Below are 15,892 nucleotides of genomic sequence, written 5' to 3'. Positions count from 1 at the left end.
CGAGTGATTTTATTTTCCAGCGCATTATTTTTCTTCACGCATGATGGCTTCTCCTCATATGAGGGCCTTAGAAATGTGCGTTTTTAACACAAAAAATTTCAAGGGGTAAGTTAGGCTCCATACTTAAAATTCTCCCACTTGGAGACTAATCTCCAAACCAAAGCTGTGATTGCTTTCCATCCTGGCTTCTTATCCTTGAATGCCGATTGAAGATGAGCAAAAGTTCAACTTCTCCTTGTTGACCACCTTTGTAAACAGGTATGCAGGATTTTCACTTGTATGCACCTTTCCTAGCTTTAGCTGTCCCTCTTCCCAAAGAGTGCATATGAAGCGATATCTCACCTCAATGTGCTTTGTCCTTGAATGAAAGGCTGAGTTCTTTGCAAGATGGATAGCGCTTTGGCTATCACTGTACAAGACACAATTGTATTGTTTGAATCCAAGCTCTTTTAAGAATCTGTGAAGCCACATAATTTCTTTGCTTGCCTCCGTCATTGCTACATACTTTGCTTTCGTGGTAGAAAGTGAGACCACTTTCCGCAGCTTTGAAGTGCAGCTTATTGCTGTGCCTCCAACCGTGAAGACATAGCCAGTAGTGCTCCTTCAAGTATCTTTGTCACCTGCCATATCTGTGTTAGCATACCCTTCTAGAAAAATATCAATTCCTCCAAAATACAAAGCATTTGTTGTTGTCCCTTTTAGATACCTAAGTATCCACTTCACAGCTTTCCAATGCTCTTTACCTGAGTTGTCCATGAACCTACTTACAACTCCCACTACACGTGCAATGTCTGGCCTTGTCCAGACCATAGCATACATAAGAGAACCTACCACTGCAGCATATGGAGCTTTAAAAACCATTTTCTCCTTACCTTTTACTTCATACCCCTTTGGTTGAAGCATGTAAATTTCCTCCTCTAAGTCACCGTGAGGGAATGCCATATTTACATCCATTCACTCAAGATTTAGATCATGAGCAGCCACAAGGTTTAAGACAAGCCTAATTGAGTTCATTTTTACAACATGAGAAAATATTTCATTGAAGTCAATACCTTTCTTTTGAGAAAACCCTTTTATCACAAGCCTAGACTTGTACCTTTTCTTCCCACCTTCTTTCTTGCTTGTACACCCATTTGTTTTGAAGTGCCCGCTTACCTTTAGGCAACTCAACCAACTCCCATGTTTGGTTGCGATGTAGTGAGTCCATCTCCACTTGCATGGTCTTCATACATTCTTCTTTGGATTCGTGATGCATAGCTTCTTTGTATGATTCTGGCTCTCCAGAATCTGAGATCAAGAGATGATTGGAGGATGGAACAAACCTTTTTGGAGGTCTACTTGCTCTTGTAGATCTTTGGGGAATAGGTTGAGGCTCCTCGTTTGGTTGATGTTGTTGCACATTGTCACCGTTTGCCGTCCTTGAGTCTTCACCGTCCTCAAGCTCCATGTACTCATCACCTGTTTCTTTTGTTTGTTTTCTTTCCGAGTAATCTTTGTACATATTTTGTTCATTAAAAATTACATCCCTACGCCTAAAGATTTGACCATCTTCAGGATTCCATAGGCGATACCCAAAGTCACCTTCTCCATAGCCAATGAAGAAACACATTTTGGACTTTGCATCTAGCTTTGATCTTAGGCTTCTATCTATGTGCATGAAAGCCTCACACTCAAACACTTTGAGAAATGCATAATTCATCGGTTTACCTGTCCATGCCTCTTCTAGAACTCCCCTATCCAATGCCGTTGAGGGTGACCGGTTGATTAAGTACACAAATGTACTTACACGGTAGGCCTGCATGTAGCCGCATGCTTTGTGCTTGCTCTATGATTTTTTTGTTCATCCTTTTGGAAATGCCATTTTGCTGAGGTGTCCTTGGGGTTGTTCTTTGCTTCCAAATGCCATTGCTAGCACAAAAGCTTTCAAAAGCTTGGCTACAATATTTGCCTCCATTGTCGGATCTGAGGCATTTAACCTTAGTACTTGTTTCATTCTCCACAAAGGCTTTCCACCTTTGAAATATGGAAAACACATTGGATTTATTCTTCATTACATAAAACCATGTTTTCCTAGTCGCATAGTCTATGATTGTTACATAGTACAATGAGTCACCGAGTGATGGTGTACTTGCAGGACCCCAAACGTCAGAATGAACCAACTCAATTTTTTTAATTTTTCTTTCATTTCTAGAGTTTTGAAATTATACCCTCTTTTTTTTACCATAAAGACAATCTTCATAGAACTCTAAGTCCACTTCTTTCAAATTTGGTAGAGGCTTCTTTGTTTGGAGGATTTTCATTACTTTGGCACTCATATGTCCAAGCCGGTAGTGACACACCGCACTATCAACTTCTATAGTTGTTGCACAAGCTGAAGGTTGCGTGCTAACAGTACACAAGTAAAGTGTACCAACCTTTTCTCCCTTGGAAACCACCAAAGATCCCTTTGAGATCTTCCACCGTTTGCTTCCGAATGCAATGTTGTGACCTTTATCGTCCAATTGTCCTGTAGAGATCAATTTTTTGCGAAGAGAAGGAATATGCCTAACATATTTAGGCTTCCATTTGTTTTCGCTAGCAGTTTTGACACAAATTGTACCTCTACCGACAATTTCACAAGCTTCATCATCTCCTAAGTATACATACCCAAAATTACCTTTGATGTAATCTTGGAAATGTTGCTTGTGTGGTGTCGCATGGAATGAAGCCTCGGAATCTACTATCTAGGAATTAGACACATTGTCTGATGAGAGAATTAGAGCAGCTTCCTCTACTTTACCTGCCACATTGGCCTCCGATGTTGGCTTGTTGTCTTGAGACTTCGACTCCTTCTTCTTGGACCAGCAATCCTTCTTGACGTGGCCCTTCTTGCCGCAATTTCAACATTCAAGAACTGACTTTTTGCGTGACTTGCTTCGTCTTGAGCGATCACGATGACCCTTTTGGTTTTTGAACCTCTCCTTAGGTCTTCCTCTTGTTTCCACTGACAGTGCAACACTTGATGATTCTCTTGTGCTTCTCCTTTGCATTTCTTCGCTTAGGAGAACACCCACAACATCATTAAACTTAAGAGTATTTGTGTCAGAAATAGAATTACTTACAACCACCATAAGGCTGTCCCAACTATCCAGTGAGACGATAGTATAAGGAGAGCTCGCACTTCGTCATCAAAATTTATTTTCACCGATTGAAGTTGAATTATATTGGTGTTAAAGTCATTTAGGTGTTTTGCAACTGAACCATTCTCTGCCATCTTTAGATTGAACAAGTGCTTCATGAGAAATACCTTATTGCATGTCGATGGTTTCTCGTAGAAATCGTCAAGTGACTTCATCAAGTCCTTCGTGGTCTTCATCTTCGAAACATTGAAGGCCATCATTGACACCAAGCTTAACCGGATTGTTCCGAGTGGCTTTCGATAAAGGACAATCCATGCTTCATTTTCCATCGTTGCGGGCTTCTTTGAAGACCGCCTAGTGGCAAATAGAGGTCCTTCTAGTAGAGATAGTCTTCAATCTGCATCTTCCAATGTTGGTAGTTTTTTCCATTGAACTTCTCGATCTTGAGCTTCCTTTCCTCCACCATTACTCCCACTCAATTCAAGGAAACCTCCTTGAGAGAATTTAGCTACGAGAAAACCTTGCTCTAATACCAGTTGTTAGGAAATATGACGTAGCTAAGTAGATAATTGAGTAGATTACTTAATGGAGAGAGATAATTTTCACACACAAGAGATTATAGAGTAGAGACAGAGTTAGAGAGTACATACAATATATGTGGTTCACCCAATGTGGGCTACGTCCATCCACAAGAAAGTAGCCACTCAATGGCTTTAGTACTTAAAAACAAGAAGTAGGTTACAAAGGGATTATACCCTTTTGGAGCTCCCACCTTGCTTCACTCTCACCACCTCATACCCACCTTGTTGCATCAACTTCACACTACGAATGTGTGTAGAAATGGCGTCCTTTTATAGGCCAAAAGGGCTGCCCTCTCTCATGAGAGGCAGCCATGTGTAGCCGCCCTTGTGTAGATAGGTCCAAATCGGACCCTCAATCCACCCATGTGTGGCCGCCCTTGAGAAGACAAGTCCTCTTTTGAATTTGTCCGCCGGCCACTAGTCATTGACTTTCGACCACCGGCCACCGGCCAATGGCTACCGGCCATCGGCCAACCGGCCAACTGATCGGTCGTTTTTTCGATCACTTTTCGATCGCCGTCCGGTCATAATATTCCAACGAAAAGGAATATTCCGGCGAGTGATTTTAATTTTCGACGAGTTATTTTTTTTCACACACGATGGCTTCTCCTCATAATGAGAGCCTTATAAATGTGCGTTTTTAATGCAAAAAATTATAAGGGGTAAATTAGGCTCCATACTTAGTAGTAGGTTCATTGGTTCCACTCCACAAAGATACACTATTGACAATGAGCATACACGTGCTATTGCACATGTGTAAAATTAACTTTCCATAGTATCCGACTCTTTCTCATCCATTGAAGTACAGTCATATAAGTGAACTTCCTCCAACTCCCTTGAAATATATGGCATATCAAATTGTTGAGTATCATGTTATGGTTTCACAAGCATTATCTTTGTTTTGGATTCATTCACAAATCACCCCACTATGCAAGCAAAAGTTCTCAAGAACAACGATAAGCTTTTGTGCATCTTCCAAAGTATGTGCTAGAAGCACATGCAACAAAAGTATGATTACCACATTGCAAATAGTAACCTCTTCAATGCCTACTTGCTGCATAAAATCAAGTACCATTTGCTCCAATTGATCAATACATAGCCCAAAGAGAGTTGATGATAATAGACATCCTTGTTTAATCCCAATAGTGCTTGCGAAAAATCCTAAAATTCCTCTTCCCATGTGCAATTGACATATCACCTTCTCATAAACGCAATAAACCACTCGCTTGGTACTTGGAGTGTTTTCCCATCCTCCTCCACAAATTACTACATGGAAGTCCACCAAGCAACAATGTTATTGCTTACCTTTCAACCTACATTTCTCCATGAGAACACAAATAGTGACAAGACGACCAATGGTGCTATGATGTTGACAAAAACAAGGTTGTTCTTTTGCATGCTTGCCATACTTTTCATTCTATTCACTCAATTTAAATTCCATTAAGCACCCAAATAACTTTGTCGTAAGAGATCCAATCATTATAGGTTGGTAGTTATTTACATTCTTTGCATCCCCTCATTTTGGCAAGGGTTGCCCAATTAGTGATCCAATCACAAGGCATACCATGTTGAAGTGCAAGGTTGAACATATCACACATCCAATGATGTGAGGCATTTTGACATGTGTACACACACTCTCTCTCTCTCTCTCTCTCTCACACACACACACACACACACACACACACACACACACACACACACACACACACACACACACACACACACATGAAGCATGAAAGAGCTTGGTTTTCTCTACCTGAATGTCATCGATGTTCTATGGCAATAGGCAACAGGAAACGGTTCATGTATGGTGAGGCTTGTCATGACCGAAAAGACACACGAGCGGCTGCTAGCACACACCAAGCCACGCTCATGACCTGCACAAAACCATGCCAATGTCTGTCTTGTTAGCTGCGCATAGGGCTGATGAGGAGAATACTTTTCATGCTCGTTCTCAATTGAGCAGTGCACCCGATGAACTTCTTTTGAACCAACACCTTTCTTGAAAGCTTCCCATTTAGTTTCCAATGGTGCGTCATATTGAAGCTTAATCATCCATAAATTTTTCTCAACCATTTCAATTTATATTGGTGCCCATTTGAAACCCATACAAAGTGATAACTTCTCTTCCCTTTGGTTGATGTTATCATGCCTATTTGTTTCTCCACATGCAAGGTCATCAATTCACAAACAAGCCTGGGGATGATGTATGTGGTAACAATGTGGTTCCTAATTTCTCCATCATGCAAGCTATGGATCAAACAAATAATGTTGAGAATGTGGATGCAGAGGACTTGCATGTTGGGGTCAGCCCAACTTGGGCAACCAACCCTCATGTGAACACATTGTAATTGATTTTTATAAAGGCCTAAATCTAATGGAAAAACTCCTCTTTTCATTGTGTGAATCATGCAATCTTATCCTCTAACTCTCTCTTCTCTGCACACGGTTCTTTCCACTATCATCTCCATCCGTGATGCTATTGGCTTCAGTGCCTGGATTCAACAAGTGGTATCAGAGCAAAGGGCTTGTTCTTTGGATTGCAGTAGAGAGAAGGTCTTGGAATTGTGTAGTTGTTAAGATCTTGAAGCTCAGGAGAAGTTGAGAAGAAGGAAGCCTAGGTCTGTAGCATTCAAGCAGTAAGAGGTGCTCTCAGCCGAGAGCTCAACCGACCAAGGGCCGACTATAGCAGCTCAAGGGGCATATACTAATAAAGCTTAAGGTGGTGCATTTTACAAAGACCTAAATTTTTTTGGGGGCGTGTTAACAACGGGAACACTAAGGACTCGCGGATCATGATATTAGAGACACACCAAGGCAACAAGATAATTGGGTGGCTTTAATTGGTTCGACCTGGTTTTTTGCAGTTATCGAGGGTTTAGAGTGTCTGATGCTACACCGAATGGGCTCTTGCCTATGGCGCAAGAGGGAATCACCAAGTAATAAGCTGCATAGGACCATGCTCTGTGGTAATCAAACGTAGACCTATCAATTGACGAATGAAAGCTTCTTCTACAGCAGGCCAAAAAGGGTGCAGATCGTAGGAAATCACATGAGATGATAATAGCGTGAGCCTCTGCTATAGTAGTCAAAGAGGGTGAGTGCAAGCTTCTTAGTTTGCAAGGTCTTGGAGGCTATGGCTTTCTTCACTTCTTGGCTTGATGAGAAGTGTGCACAATAGAAGACAAAAGGTAACCACACCAAGAAATGGAAGAGAGCACCAATGGCGGGTAGAGCAAAGGCGGAAAAACACACACACACACACACACACACACACACACACACACACAGACGTAATCAATGAAGTGATCCCACACAGTACACGTCTGCATGCTCGTTAGAGTTCTTTTCCTTTTAAATTTTTATTGAAATTTGTTGGCCTTATCTTATCTTACAGCATGTTCACATGACTGCAATGATGAAAATGATTATATGAATGATAATGACTCAAACCTTTGAAGCCTCTTATGCTTGTAATGATGACAGTTTGAAACGAGATTAGACACTACCTCGATGAGAATGAATGACACCGAAGGTAAGACCTTCCCAATGACCTAGGGTTAGAACTACCCATGAGCCTAGGGTGTAACATTTAATGGCCTAAAATCTTTTGTGTAGCGGAATTTAGCATGAACCTAGTGGGCATTTCATTAGAGTTGATTCCTAATGAGAATTACAAGAGTGCTTGGGTGGAGAGAGCAACAAAAAGCATAACACCTAGTTAGATAGCATCGACAATACTTTCAAAAGAGAGAGCAATTAAGCTATTGACAACAGTTGAGGACCGGATTTGCATGGAGCCGGTCCCCCCTCCAAAAGGCTTTGTATTATGGTTTCTCCCATCAAGAGAGACATTGTACAATACAATTCTTTGTGTTCCTTCAAGACTAGCTAGTGCAATGAAGATGGAAGCTTCATACACCAAGCAAAACACTTAATCAAACACAACTTGAATTATCCCCGTTCTCAGACCCAAGACCTCACACACCTTCGAAGATGGTGAGAGCTAGCAGGGTATGAGAGTAGATTGAGAGGAAAAAGAAGTATCTTACGAGAAAGAAGTACATCTCCTCACATAATCACTCATATTAGCATAGCTTAGCTTAGTAATTAGCTTGGTAGAGAAGATGAGCATGCATTGAAGCTTGGCTCTTGGTTGGATTTGCATCCACATGCCAAGAGAGTGTTGATGTAGGCTTCTATCTCACAAGCTTGGAGTAGGTGATGAGCTCTCCATTAAAGCTTGGGAGGAGATAGAGGATTTTCCCTTCACACATGATCAAGTGTGAGAGTGTGTGTGTCAATGCCAAGCAAAAATCAGCCCCCCCCCTCTCTTGGGCGAGCCCTAGCTGCTAAATAAGTCTGGCTTTTGCCTCATTGGACCTCCCCAGGTCAAGCCAATAGGGATTAAGCAGCATAAGTGATAGCCTTCTGACATGTGTCCCCCTTTCCCCTTTTGTGAGAGCTTTAGGTAATTAAATAATTAAACTAAACTCTCATTGGACCCCTTTGCCTCCTGGCCAATAGGAATCAGGCAAGCCATGGGGCTCCTGAATGCTCATTGGACCCTTTGGGAGACTGCCCAATAGTCTTCTAGGACACTTAATTCTTATTGGTTTCTTTTATTAAATGTTTTTAAATTAATTAAACTAGATTTACTCTAGCTTAATTCTCATTGGTCCACTTCAAGGGTCTTCCAATAGGAATTGGGCACACCTTGTGGGCATCTGGCCTAGGGAGCTGACATGTGTCCCTCATTGCCTTTGTGTAAAGGGAGCCTGTGTGTGTGTGTGTGTGGCTTTCTCTCTCATCCCCTAGCTTTGGGGCTCGCCCCCTCCCATGTAGGGATGTAGAAAGACTTTTAGGGCACACACAAAGCATCCAATTTTTCCTAGGGTTGACCTTTGGACACAACCTTTGAATTTTGGAACCTTAGCATTTTGGAAGTCTTAATGGGCTGAACCTTAGGGTCTTTTTGGCCCATTGTTTCACATGGCTCTTTTGCAGATGGCCCCCCCTTTGGATCCCTATTTTCCCTCCTTTGGATCCCTACTGTGGCCGGTCTGCTAACTTAACCAATATTCTAGCTTTTTCTCCCTTGGCACTTCCCCACATTAAATGATCAGTTTAATATGAGAAAATCATTTAGGAGAATTAGATATTGATTATTATGACATTACCTCTCTCTTGAAATCATAGTCGTCCTCGACTATGGTGTAGAGAAGATAAAGCATATGCATGAGTCCTTTTCTTAGCGGGTAGAGGATCCCTATGTTACCCTACGACATCATTCCATAATGGATGACTAGTCCATTTGGTGCTTGAGAGCCTGAGGCTGCCGCAAGCATGTCTGCACATTAGTCCTATCAGTCTTCCATAGTAGAGTGACAAGCTCTACTTGGTGTTCGGGAGACGTCGTCTCCGCAAACTTGATCTAAGCATGCATACTACTTCATTTTTGTGCACAAATAAAGAAAAAGAGAGTCTTATAAGACAAAATTTTTTTTGTTCATTTTTAACATTTTGTACATTTGCTTACTCTTGGGAAGCATTGTAAGCATTGACAAGGTTTAGGTTATCCTTTAATTGTATGCCTTGCATCCATCTAGCATCTTCAAAAGGATAATTCTTAAACTTAATAAGATATCGTCTGATAGTCTTACCGCCTCTTAATACCTTGTCTTCATGTCGGAGAATGGACTCGGGCTGCAGCACCTCCTCGTGGTCCTCGATCTCCGGTGGGTCTTCAATAATTGGTTCTTGAGGTGGCTCTCCTTTGTAAGGCTTTAAGAGGCTCACATGAAAAGCATTGTGTATGAGCCAATGATTGGGCAACTTAAGTTGATAGGCCATCTCATTGATTGGCCTAAGAATCTGGAAAGGACCATAGTACCTTTTTGCTAGTTTAGCATATTACTTTTGGTGGCCCGTAGGATTCTTGCCCGAAGTGTGCCTTAATCGAGCCTTGGGAAACTTTAACAAGACCCAATCGTTTTCTTTAAAGGCTTGGGCTCTTCTGTGCTTGTCAGCAGCAGCCTTTTGCCTTTGCTGTGAGATAGAGATAGCATCTTTAATCTTTTGGAAAGATTCTTGTAGGTCTCGGCTATACTCATCTGCAACGAAGATCTTCCCATGTACCTTAAGTAGCAAGGGACTTTTTGATCTTCCCTCAATTACCTCGAAAGGTGCTTTTCCTGTAGAAGTATGTACAGTGTTATTGTAAGCATACTCTACTAAGGGTAAGTACTTCTCCCATTGGGATCTTTGATCTACTTCCGTTACATAGGCTTTTAGTAGATCGAGAATGGTTAGGTTAGCTATTTCACTTTGGCCATCAGTTTGTGGATGATAGGCCGAAGAGAAGTTTAGCCTTGTTCCTAAATTCTCAAAGAGACCCTTCCAGAAATTACTGGTCATTCTAGGATCTCTATCCGACACTATGAACATTGGCAAGCCAGGGTACTTGAAAATTTGTGAAATGAAGAGGGTTGCCATTTGATGGGCTTTGATAGTCTTTTTGACAGGTATAAAATGAGCTTGTTTACTGAACCTGTCTACTATCGTCCATATTCCCGTATTCCCATGGATAGACTTAGGCAATCCAAAGATAAAATCCATGGATATCTCCCACGGTGAATTAGGGATTGGCAAGGGTTGAAGCAATCCAAGTTGCTTTCCTCTATCAAATTTTGTCTTTTGACATACCACACATTTGGAAACATACTCATGTATGTTCACTTTCATGGTAGGCCAATAGAAATATGTTTCAATTCCCTTTAGGGTAGATTGAATCCCTCTCTGCCCCGCATATGGGGGAGCATGAGATTCATACATTACTTTCTCACGTAGTGAGTTAGTAACGCATAGTCTATTGCCATAGAGAAGATAACCATCTTGTAAAGTAAATGGTTCTTCTTTCTTCCCTAATGCAAGGGCTGAAATCACATCTCTAAAATCGGGATCAATAGCATACTCATCTATCATTAAAGATAGATCATTGTGAGTTGCTATGGAAACCGCATTCACTCTCGGGCGTCTTGAGAGTGCATCGGCTACTTGATTATGCTTGCCAGCAATGTGAGCAATATGAAAATGAAATTGCGAAAAGAAATTTGCCCACCTCATTTGTTTGTCGGAGAGCTTGGTCTGCGTCATGAAGTACTTAAGACTTTGGTGATCCGTTCGCAGAATGAAAGGAGTCCCCAATAAATAGTGCTTCCATGAGTCTAAGGCATGTAGAACTGCAAGGAGTTCTTTTTCGTATATGCCTAGAGCTTGCTCAACAGGATCGAGCCTTCGACTCTCATAGCCTATGGCGTGCCCTTCTTGGAGTAGAACAGCCCCAAGGCAATCACCACAAGCATCACATTGGACCTCAAATGGTTTTGAGAGATCCGGTAGTGTAAGCACAGGTTGAGAGATAAGCTTTTCTTTAAGCTTTTCAAAAGCATTGTTCTCCTTAGCAGACCACGTATACCTAACATTTTTCTTTGTTAGGTCATGTAATGGTCCCGCAATTTGTGAGAACTTTTCTATGAAGCGTCTATAGTATGCACACATACCTATAAAGCTTCTTAGTTCATGAAGATTCCTTGGTTTAGGCCATCCTTTTATTACCTCTAACTTGGATGGATCCATTTGGATTCCATCTCAAGAGATAATGTGACCTAAATATTGAATCTCTTGCAAGAAAAATTCACTTTTCTTTCGATTAACATAAAGTTTATTCTCTCTTAAAACTTGAAATATTACCTGGAGGTGTTGCTTGTGTTCCTCTAATGAATTAGAGTAGATGATAATATCATCAAAGAACACTCCAGTGAAGGTTCGATGAGGTCTGAACAGCTTCTCCATCAAGCGGTTAAATGTGGCTGGTGCATTAGTCAAGCCAAAAGGCATGACAATGTATTCGTAAAGACCAAATGTAGTACGCAATGCGGTCTTTACAATGTCTTGATCAACTATCCTTATTTGATGATAGCCACTTTTTAGGTCAATCCTACTGAAGTAGGTCGATCCTTGTAGCTTATCAAATAGGTCTTCTACCCGTGGAACGGGAAACCTATTCTTGATAGTGATCCTATTTAGTGCTCTATAGTCGACACACATACGATATGTGCCGTCTTTCTTTTGCACTAATAGCACAGGTGAGCAAAATGGAGATGAGCTAGGCCTAACCATGCCCTTCTCAATTAACTCATGCACTTGCCGCATAATCTCCTCTTGTTGAGCTTGAGAAACTCTATAAGGAGGTTTGTTAGGCAGTGAACTTCCTGGAAGAAGTTCAATTGCATGGTCCTCATTACCTCGTTTAGGAGGTAGCTCACAAGGGATGTCGTCAATAAAGACATCTTGAAACCCCTTGAGAAAATTGGATAACTCTAATTCCTTTTGGTTGCTTTTATTTTCTTTTGCTAAAGCATTAGGTTCATTTTGAGAATCTTTAACAAAAATCATGTACACGGGAATAGAGCTCTTTATTGACTTGTTGAAAGCTGGTGTATGTACAATGGGGATGGTGTTACCCATCTCCCTAGCATCTATATACATGTCCTTTTCCCTGAACTTAAAGGAGATTCTCCTTTCAGGTAATTTAACATGGGCAGCCAGGCGGTCAAACCATGGTGCCCCTAGGATTACATCCTCATGCTTGAGAGGAGAGATAAAGAAGTCCTCTTTGTCCACATAGCCTTGGACATGAAGCCTCAATTTCCCGATTAAGGGAGTGACTGAAGCTTCTTGCCCCTTAAAGGCACTGTCTGCAGGTAGGATATCTCCCATCTCGTAGGATTGTATGCCTAGCTTGGTGGCTAACTCCATAGATATAAAATTGTGAGTAGAACCAGGGTCAAAGAGAATAAAAGCATCATGTTCTCTTACCTTTCCCCAAGCATGGCATAGAGGAGATCCTTTGTGGTGAGTTTGGTGAATCTCCTCCTCTTGGATTTCAACCAAAGAAGCTCTAGGAGGATCTTGGCGGTTGTTCTTTTGGGGACAAGCGCGGTACGCATGCCCTTGTTCGCCGCACTTGAAACACCGGTTATCTTTACGATAACGCTCAAGCTCTTCAGGAGAGAGTTTATTCTTTCCTTTGTAAACTCCCTTCTCTTTAGCTTTGTTGGAATTGCCCTTAGGAGACTTTTGGACATTGTCCTTCCCCTTAGGCTCATTGGAACCCTTGTTTTCCGGGGGCTTATTATTTCTTTTACCCCCCGTTTGGAAATTGATTCGCGAGGCCACCATAGTATGGTGTATTACCGCCGATATGGTACGTGGCCTTTGGGAGTTGACATACTCCGCCATTTCTTCGGTTAAGCCCGCACAAAATTGTTGCTTTTGCTCTCCAAAATCCAACTTTTTGAAGACAGTGGCTTTGAGTTGTAGGTCCCAAAACTTGTCTACATATTTGTGGATGGATTCATTGGGAGAGAGCTTTAAGCTTCGCCATTCGGTGAGTACTTTGTCTTTGGCATCGGTGGCCAAAAACTGCTTCATAATGGAAGCTCTTAAAGCCTTCCATGTTCGTGGAGCTTCACCGTTGGCTCGTAGGCTAGACCACCATTGTCTGGCGGACTTTTGAAAGTGCATAGCTACATGGCGTAGCTTAGAGGACTCCGTGAAGCCCTCATCTCCAAACGCCGCATCGAATTGCTGGATAAAGGCCAAAACTTTGTCTGTAGCACCGAAGGTGCCATCATAGGTAAGGAAAGAGATGCTCTTCCCTCCCTCTTTGAATTTCTTTAGCTTGGACGACCTCTTCCATGCGGCATAGGATTTCCTATGGCCTCTTCTTTTTGATGGTTCAAAAGTTGCACCATCACTTTCTTCAGAAGATGAAGAATTTGAAGAAGGTGGAGAAGAGGGTGACCTCTTTCTCGCCTTTTTCTTCTCTTGCTTTTTATCATCCCTCTTTGAATTATGGCGTGGAGAAGAGTGTGATGGTCTTCTCCGCTTTGGTGGTGATGGAGAGCGTTTAGCCCGCCGTCTTCGTGGAGCCATCTCCGTCGAGGTGGCGGGAGACTCGCTTCTTTCTCGTTCCTTCGGTGGAGGCTCTTGAGTTCTCCTTTGGGAAGGAGATGCATCATCAAGAAGTAAGTTCTTGAGCCCTTCATATGGATTCTCTTCTTCTTCCCGAATCGGAGAGAGACCTCTTTTGGTAGTCTCACAAGGAGGCTTCCTAGGTGTTCTCTCGTCATGGTAATGAGCTTGGAGAATCCCGTGAGCACGGAGCTGCCGTTGCACTTCACTTTGGAGAGATGGATTGCCCATGTCTTGTTGAAGCCTAGAAACAAGATAATTAACAAGCATTGAAGCATCATTAGTAGCTTGCTCATGAGCAAAATCAAAGTTATCAACATTAATTTCACTCTCTTTAATATTGTCAGCCATTCTAACAACTTTTAGGTGTAAACTTTTTAGGTGTACTTTGGCACTTCAAGCCCTAGTTGCTACTCCTCTTTACCCCTTTAGAAAAAGCACTCAAGCTACTGTACCCGCGGCTCGAATACCATTAATTGCAAGGAATAGAAGAGAGGGTCTTTCGACACCAAAACAGCACCGGCTCCTGTCAAGCTTCTAATAGCTCAATAGTGGTTAAGCCGTAGGCAAGCCCCGTAGGACTCCACTATTAAGACCATAGCTCTCGACGGTGATGCCCCGTTAACTGCACAAAGGCAGGCGCACTGAAAGGCTGAAAAATCCCTATTCTACTTACTCACAGGCAATTAATAATACCAACCATTTGTAGCTAGCTTGAGGACCTCCCTTCTTGAGCAAGAAAAGAGAAACCTTGAGCTCTGATACCAATGTAACATTTAATGGCCTAAAATCTTTTGTGTAGCGGAATTTAGCATGAACCTAGTGGGCATTTCATTAGAGTTGATTCCTAATGAGAATTACAAGAGTGCTTGGGTGGAGAGAGCAACAAAAAGCATAACACCTAGTTAGATAGCATCGACAATACTTTCAAAAGAGAGAGCAATTAAGCTATTGACAACAGTTGAGGACCGGATTTGCATGGAGCCGGTCCCCCCTCCAAAAGGCTTTGTATTATGGTTTCTCTCATCAAGAGAGACATTGTACAATACAATTCTTTGTGTTCCTTCAAGACTAGCTAGTGCAATGAAGATGGAAGCTTCATACACCAAGCAAAACACTTAATCAAACACAACTTGAATTATCCCCGTTCTCAGACCCAAGACCTCACACACCTTCGAAGATGGTGAGAGCTAGCAGGGTATGAGAGTAGATTGAGAGGAAAAAGAAGTATCTTACGAGAAAGAAGTACATCTCCTCACATAATCACTCATATTAGCATAGCTTAGCTTAGTAATTAGCTTGGTAGAGAAGATGAGCATGCATTGAAGCTTGGCTCTTGGTTGGATTTGCATCCACATGCCAAGAGAGTGTTGATGTAGGCTTCTATCTCACAAGCTTGGAGTAGGTGATGAGCTCTCCATTAAAGCTTGGGAGGAGATAGAGGATTTTCCCTTCACACATGATCAAGTGTGAGAGTGTGTGTGTCAATGCCAAGCAAAAATCAGCCCTCCCCCTCTCTTGGGCGAGCCCTAGCTGCTAAATAAGTCTGGCTTTTGCCTCATTGGACCTCCCCAGGTCAAGCCAATAGGGATTAAGCAGCATAAGTGATAGCCTTCTGACATGTGTCTCCCTTTCCCCTTTTGTGAGAGCTTTAGGTAATTAAATAATCAAACTAAACTCTCATTGGACCCCTTTGCCTCCTGGCCAATAGGAATCAGGCAAGCCATGGGGCTCCTGAATGCTCATTGGACCCTTTGGGAGACTGCCCAATAGTCTTCTAGGACACTTAATTCTTATTGGTTTCTTTTATTAAATGTTTTTAAATTAATTAAACTAGATTTACTCTAGCTTAATTCTCATTGGTCCACTTCAAGGGTCTTCCAATAGGAATTGGGCACACCTTGTGGGCATCTGGCCTAGGGAACTGACATGTGTCCCTCATTCCCTTTGTGTAAAGGGAGCCTGTGTGTGTGTGTGTGTGTGTGGCTTTCTCTCTCATCCCCTAGCTTTGGGGCTCGCCCCCTCCCATGTAGGGATGTAGAAAGACTTTTAGGGCACACACAAAGCATCCAATTTTTCCTAGGGTTGACCTTTGGACACAACCTTTGAATTTTGGAACCTTAGCATTTTGGAAGTCTTAATGGGCTGAACCTT

The sequence above is a fragment of the Adiantum capillus-veneris genome, chromosome 19 (genome assembly GCF_014529385.1).
Source record: "Adiantum capillus-veneris isolate H3 chromosome 19, ASM1452938v2, whole genome shotgun sequence".
Classification (NCBI taxonomy): domain Eukaryota; kingdom Viridiplantae; phylum Streptophyta; class Polypodiopsida; order Polypodiales; family Pteridaceae; genus Adiantum; species Adiantum capillus-veneris.
Note: the sequence above shows the minus strand (reverse complement) of the source record.